At 40.4% G+C, this 7,692-nt stretch overlaps 1 long non-coding RNA gene across 1 annotated transcript in view; it reads left to right on the top strand.

Moving 5' to 3' along the window:
- Positions 1-6,308: 6,308 nt before the first annotated feature.
- LOC122553860 overlaps positions 6,309-7,692 on the top strand; it is a 14,778-nt gene continuing 13,394 nt past the window's right edge. Inside the window, exon 1 of the long non-coding RNA XR_006312861.1 lies at positions 6,309-7,601. This is a non-coding gene — a long non-coding RNA (uncharacterized LOC122553860). The remainder of the gene's footprint in view (positions 7,602-7,692) is intronic.

The following is a 7,692-nucleotide window of genomic DNA, read 5'->3' as shown; positions in this document are numbered from 1 at the left end:
TATTTAGGTGTATATCAAGAGCAGCACCCTACCAATTGTGGAATATTCATGCATCTGAAATTGCTACAGGCTTTTACCAGTTGTCAGAATTGCTGAGTGCAATCAATAAATTTCACATTGAAATAAAACATTTTAAAATGCTCTGACTTTAAGGAGTTTTTAATGCTGAAATAATGCAATGTGCTCTAAGAATGTTTTTATAACATGGGAAGGAAGGAGTATGTCGGAAGCAAATTTCGAGAACCTATGTTCAAGTTGATACTGTATTAATTTGTTTCGGCGGGGGGACACTGTACTATGATCAAGAATTGCATTTTATTTCCTCTTGGAATTTCTGGTCTTCTCTGACATCAATGACCCAGTGCAGACTCAAATGTACGGTGTGAAAACTTTAATTACCTAATGGACAGTCATGCTCGTTTGAAACTTCATAAACAGCCCTCAGCTAATTTTTGTTTTAGATGATTAGATTACGTACAGTGCAGAAACAGGCCTTTCGGCCCAACAAGTCCACACCGACCCTCCAAAGAGCAACCCACCCAGACCCATTCCCCTACATTTACCCCTTCACCTAACACTACAGACAATTTACAATGGCCAATTCACTTAACCTGCACATCTTTGGACTGTGGGAGGAAACCGGAGCACCCAGAGGAAAGGCACGCAGACACGGGGAGAGTGTGCAAACTGTACATTTACAGTTGCCCGAGGTGAGAATTGAACCCGGGCCTCCAGTGCTGTGAGGCAGCAGTGCGAGCCACCGTGCCGCCCATTTATTTTTCATCTTAAAATTACCTTCAAACATGAGGCATCCTTCAATTAACTACCAGAAAAAAAATGAACAGACATTTTCAGAACTGTTCACCAGTGCATTGGCTTTATCAAACTTGCAATATTACACAGTCAATAGAGTGCCAACTGAGTCCTTTCGTGGAATCTTGTTATGTCAGCTAGAATCTATTTTTATAAGCAAGCTGTGTCCAGCTCTGTTACCAAATCAAGCTGTAAAGTGCTTTTCTCCAGTGACATTTATGGATGTGAACATGAGATCAATGATTATGCTCCTATTGAACATATCCTGCGAAGGTACATATAATCAAGGAAGCATGGTGGCTCCGTGGTTAGCACCAGGGTCTCAGGTTTGATTCCAGCCTCGGGTGACTGTCGGTGTGGAGTTTGCACACTCTCCCCGCGTCTGCGTGGGTTTCTTCCGGGTGCTCCGGTTTCCTCCCACAGTCCAAAGATGTGCAGGTCAGGGTGAATTGGCCGTGCAAAATTGCCCGTAGTGTTAGGTGCATTACTCAGAGGGAAATGGAACTGGGTGGGTTACTCTTTGGAGGGTCAGTAAGGAGTTGTTGGGCCGAATGGCCTGTTTCCACACTGTAGGTAATCTAATCTGAGCAGATGTAGACTATTTGGCCTCTCAATCCTGCTCTGCCGTACAATAAAGTCATGGCTGATCTGATCATTTTCGACCCCGCCTTCCTGCCTTTTCCTGTAACTATTGACTGCCTACTGATTAAAAATCCGTCTCAGCCTTGAACATACTTAATGATACAGCCTCTGATATAGCGGTAAAGAATTCCACTGATTCACTTCACTCTGAGAGAATAAATTCCTCATAAGCTCTTCCTTAAATCAGTCACCCCTTTTTCTGAAATTGTGCCCCCTGCACTAATCAACACTGAGGGGAAACAACCTCTCTGCATCTACATTGTCCAAATCCCCTAAGAATCTCTTACTCAATAATGGTGCCTCTTGTTCTTCTAAACTCCAATGAATAAAGGCAAGAAAATCCCTGTACACACCTAAGATCATTCACCTAGTGAGCTTTCACTGTACTGCCTTCAATGCCAGTACAGCAAACTTTTTAGTTAGCAGCATCAATGTAAAAACAGAAATGTAATGCAGGCAGTACACACATCACTGTTAAATTTTACTTGCAGCATAAATTACTTAAGTAATAACACAACTTTGCCTTAGAATACTTACCAGCCGACAGCCTTCTCACAACCTCCACTGACTAACAGACATTGCGACGACACAGTAAACATCTGGGTATTTCAGGTATTAATTTTTCTTCGTTTATCAAGACTGTCAATAGGTGTTTATTAAAGCAATGTTTGCTGTATATCTTTCCTTAGATTGGGGGGGGGGGAAAGAATTATTCACAGTAATCTGACAAGTGTATTTTTTAATTTTAGCAAGATTTCACTATTTTAAACTTCACATTCTTTGAAATAAAGGCCATTCTATTTCCCACCCCTCCTGACTGCCAAACTTGGATGCTAGCTTTTGGTAATTCCGTATCTGGACCCCCCAATACTCCCTTCAGCTTTCTGCAGTGTTTCTCCATTTAAATAATATTCCACTCCTCTATTCTTGCCAAAGTGCATACATTCACACTTCCCGACATTATATTTTATCTGCCAAGCTTTAGTCGACTCAATCTGTCTATATTTCTCTATGAATACTGTGTCAACCTCACCGCTTGCCTTCCCACCTATTTTTGTATTATCCTTGACATATCTGGTGATAATATATTCACTTTTGACATCCAAGCCATTTGTGTATCGTAAATAATTTTGCCCCCAGTACTGAGCCTTGTGGTACCCCAGGTTTCCATCCTGAAATTACCTGCCTTATCCCAACTCTGACTTCTTTCAGGAGTTAATCCTCCATGCTATTATATTATTTCCAAAATTATTATTAAGTAGCCTTATGTACAACACTTTACCTAATGCCTTTTGGAAATTCAAATATATTACATCTACTAATTTCCCTATATCTATCATGTTTACTACTTCCACAAAGAATCCTCATACATTTGTCAGGTATGATTTTCCGTTCATGAAGCCAGGCTTGTTCATATTATGTATTTCTAAGTATTCTATTATTACATTCTTCCTAATAGACTAAACCAGTCAACTAGCCAATTAACTGGGAGAAAGTGAGGACTGCAGATGCTTCAGGGTTCATGCCCGAAACATCAATTCTCCTGTTCCTTGGATGCTGCCTGACCTGCTGCGCTTTTCCAGCAACACATCTTCAGTAGCCAATTAACTGGTTAGACTAACCAGTTAATGTTAGCTATCCAGTTTATAGTTATTGTTTTCTTCTCCCCTTTTAAATGAAAGTGTTACACTGACAATTTTTCATTCCTCTGGGATTTTTCCAAAATCTAAGGATTCCAGGAAGATCAGTGTATCAACTATCTCTATAGCTACTTCTTTAATATTCTGGGATGCATTCCATCGGGTCCAGTAGACTTATCGGTCTTTAGACTCAATAGTTTCCATCACTCTATTACTCTAGAGATATTTATTGTATTTACAGACATAGAGATGAATAGCATGGAAACAGACCCTTCAGTCCAACTCACCCATATCGACCGGATTATTTCTTTACCTCCTTTTGCCCTTTGATTATTTAATAATTTTGGAATGCTCTTAGTGTCTTCTACTGTAGAGATTGATGCGAGGCAATTATTCAACTCCTCTGCCATTTCTCAGTTCCCCATTATTTCCCTAGCCTCATTCTCTAAGAGGCCTATGTTCACTTTGGCCTTTCTCTTCCTTTTCGTACTTTTAAAGGAGCTCTTGCTGCCTATTTTAAGTATTTCTTACTTGTTACCCTTATTTATTTTCTCCCACTTTTGGGGTCATCTTTTGTTAGTTTTTATAATTTTCCAATCCTCTAGCTTACTACTAATGTTTGCTACATTGTTTCTTTTTCTTCAATTTGATGCTATCCTTAACTTCACTGGTTAACCAAGATTGCCTTATTCCCCCACCACCTAACTTCCTAGAATCCTCCTTCCTCACTGGGACATATCTTTGCCTTGAGCCATGAGCAACCTTCTGAAATGGCTGCCATTATTCTTCAACAGTCTTTGCTGCAGTCCATTCCAACCAGTTCTGCCCCATTCCTTTGTAACTAACCTTATTTAAGCTTAGCACAGTTGTTTCCTACCCAGTTTTCTCCCCCTCAGACTGAATACTAAATTCTATCCTATCATGATCACTGTGTTTTCACAAATCTTTAACTCTGAGATCATTTTTTAAACCTGCCTTGTTACACATTAATAACTTGATCCCTTAGTTGATCCACAACATATTTGTTAGAAATGAAAATCGCTTCTCAATAATCGCTCTAGACAAATTCAGGAAAACAAAGTTTTATTAACAAGTCAAGTCTGCAGAGTTGGGCACCCTTGAAGAAAAGGCGCGCTGAGGCTTACAAAGTCTCCCATTATATACAGTACAAGTCCCTCCTCTCCTTGGCTCTAACAAGCCATGAGGTTCACATTCTTAAAAACATCATTATTCTTATCACAAAGTCTGCAACAAATGGCTCCAGAGTCTCTAAAGTTGTTGTTTTTCTCACCCTGTAGTCTTATCAGTCAAAGACTTTAATCTGTAACAGATGTCTCTCGAGTCGTTCCCCTATCCTGGAGTCTTATCAGTCAAGGACTCATCCTTCCCGCCTGTGTTAATGGTTTCATCAATCAAGGGCCTGTTTGTTTTTACTCTGCTCACAAATTGTCAGCATTCTGCACAATTTAAACTATTCTACTTTTGAGTATATAAAATGTTCTAGAAAAGAAACAAAAGTTTTGTCTTTTATTATAGACCAGTCTGTGGTCCAGGCACATCTTAAAGTTTAAACCGAAATTACCTCTCACAATATTGTTCTAGAAAAATATATCAAGCACACTCTTTGAATTCTTCCTCATGGGTACCTCTGCCAATTTGATTAACCCAATCTAAATTCAGATTAAAGTGACTCATGGTTAGTATACCAACTATGTGCTGATCTGAGCAATCCTAAATCTGTATTTTGGACCACCTTCCTTAACAAGAATCTATCTGCTTGAAAAATATTCTGGAACTCTGCTTCCATCACCTTTCCAGGAAGAGAGTTTTAAACAATCTCATCCCTCTTGGAGATACAGTATTGTCTCAGTCGCTCCTAATTCTTCTAACAGATACAATCCCTGCCTGTCCAACCTTTCCTCATAACAAAATCTGCCCAATCTTGTATTAGTCCAGTAAATCTGAACTGCTCTGTCTCTGAACTGCTTAAAACACATTTACATCCTTCTTTAAAAAGGGAGACCAATGCTATACACAGTACTCCAGATGTGACCTCACCAGTGCCCTGTAACTGAAGTATAACCTCCTTGCTTTTGTACTCAATTCCCCTTGCACTAAATGATAACATTCTATTGGTTTTCTTCATTATTTGCTGTACCTGCATACTAACTGTTTGTGATTTTTGTAGAACACCTAGATCCCTCTGCATTTCAGAATTCTGAAATCTCTCATGAGATGCTTTCTTCTTCCTGTTAAAAGGTAATTTCTCATGTTCCCACATCATATCCTATTTGCCAAATCATTCACTCAACCTCTTGGGGTCCTTATGTCCTTTTCATAATTTACTTTCCTACCTATTCTTGAGTTATCAGCATATTTAGCAAACCTTTGGTCCCTTCATTTAAGTCATTCGTACAAGCAGTAAGAAGTTAATGTTCCACCAACAAATCCTGTGGCACAGCAATTATTACATCTTGCCAACCTGAAAATGTCTCATTTATGCCAACTCTGCTTCCTGTTAAGCAGCCAATCTTCTGACTATGCCAATATAATATGCCCATATCATGAGCCTTTATTTTTCACAATAACTTTTGCTGTGGTACTTTCATCAAACGCCTTGTGAAAATCAGTGTTCAATAAATCCACTGGTTGCCTTTTATTCAGTATATGTTATTTCTTCAAGGAACCCCATTAAATTGGCTAATGAATTCCCCTTCACAAAACCATGTTGATTCCACCTGATTACCTGAACTTAGTGTAGTGCCTCACTATAAGTTTAACTATAGTTTCTAACATTTTCCCTATGACAGATATTAAGCAAAGTGCACTGTAGTTTGCCATTCTCTGCCTCCTTTAATAAAATAATAACATTCACTGTTTTCCAATTTCCAAATACCTTCCTCAAAATAAGAGAGTTTTAGAAAATTAAAATCAATGCATTAATGACCTTATTTAAAACCCTAGAACAAAATTCATCAAGACTTGAAGACTTGTGACCCTGCAGTCCAGCAATCCCAACTCTCTAGTGACTGTGATTTTCCCAAGCTCCTCCCTGCCTTTCATTTCCTGACCTGTCATTGTTTCGGGATTATTACTTTTTCTCTCTCTGGTAAACACTGATGCAAAATATCTGTTCACTTCCACTGATGTCTGTTTCTTACATTATTAATTCTCTTCATCTGACAAAGGAACAGCGCTCTAAAAGTTTGTGATTTCAAATAAACATGTTAGACTATAACCTGGTCTTGTCTGACTTCTGACTTGTCCATCAGAGTACAACACTGGCACTTGCTCATTATTCTTAATTCTCCACTCAGTTTCTATATGCAACAACGGCAGGTATATTGTGTTAGGCCACAGATCAGCCATGCCCACAATGAATGGCAGAACAAGCTTAAGAGACTATTCTTGTTCCTACTGGGGACCAATGCTCATTTTGCTGACACAGTTTCTACAGATATTTTAAGAAGCAATCATGTTTTTATATTTCTAGCTGGTTTGCTCTTGTACTCATTTCTGTCTTCTTTGTCACATTTTTACTTCTTTTTCAAGCTCTGTCCAAATTCGGACCTGCCACATCTTTGCAGAATTATACTTTTTTCTTTAAATTGGGCTGTTTAATCCTTCTTGTTACCCACGGGTAGCAAATCCATAATTTGTATTTATTCACATTCTTTGAAACATATTCTATATATTCTGCAATATCCCCATTAATGTTGGCTACTACATCTCCAGATATTTTTAATCAGCCTGTTCTAAAGGGGTAGGGCTTAAATGTAGTCCTTGCAGCATACTCTTGACACTATCACTGCATCTCTAATTGACCTATTCATTTTATCAAACTAATTTATCAATCCAGCTGTATTCTCATTTTCTTCTACACGACCCTTGCACTTTAACAATGTTAAACGGGCAGAATTACAAAGAAAGGTCCGGAAATAAGATCTGCCAAACAGCTCTGCAGAATACCAACACAAACTCAGCAAGCAGAACGGCTTTCTCCTATACTGCCCCCTCTGGTAGGGAGGCCTCCTCCCCAATGAGCGGCTTCCCTGATGATAGACAACTGGATTCTCCAATCATGGTACACCATTGTCCCGACTGTTGACCAATGACAAGGAAGATAAAGAACGGGCAGGCGGTGAGGAACCAGTGCGCTGATTGAGGCTGGGCAATAATCGCTCTGTATGATGACCAATCAGAGCCGGGGGTCGCGGCTACCCCGCCTATCGGTGGTTGCGCAGGCCGGAAATCATGATTGTGATGGGCAGAGCGGCGGGCCAATGGGAGAGAGACGTTTGTGAGCGCGCTGTCCCGCGGGGGGCGCGCCCCCGCTCGGGGCGAGCGGGTTGAGCAGAGGTGAAGATGGCGTTTGGGCGCCGGAAAGGATTAACGGAGGAGATGGATGGTGAAAGCAATGACAAATCGGAGCTTCGGCAGTGAGTAGATGACGGGAGAACAGCCGGCCCTGGAAATGACGGCGCGAAGTAGGATTAACGGCGCCCGGTGAGCAGCCGCGAGAAGTTTTGCGCCGTGTTGCATTATGGGAATTTGGAAGTCTTCCGCAAAAGAGCGCCCCTTGCCCTTCCCCCCCCAC

The sequence above is a fragment of the Chiloscyllium plagiosum genome, chromosome 10 (assembly GCF_004010195.1).
Source record: "Chiloscyllium plagiosum isolate BGI_BamShark_2017 chromosome 10, ASM401019v2, whole genome shotgun sequence".
NCBI classification, from domain to species: domain Eukaryota; kingdom Metazoa; phylum Chordata; class Chondrichthyes; order Orectolobiformes; family Hemiscylliidae; genus Chiloscyllium; species Chiloscyllium plagiosum.
The sequence above is the reverse complement of the archived record's forward strand: the minus strand, read 5'-3'. Positions and strand labels throughout refer to the sequence as shown.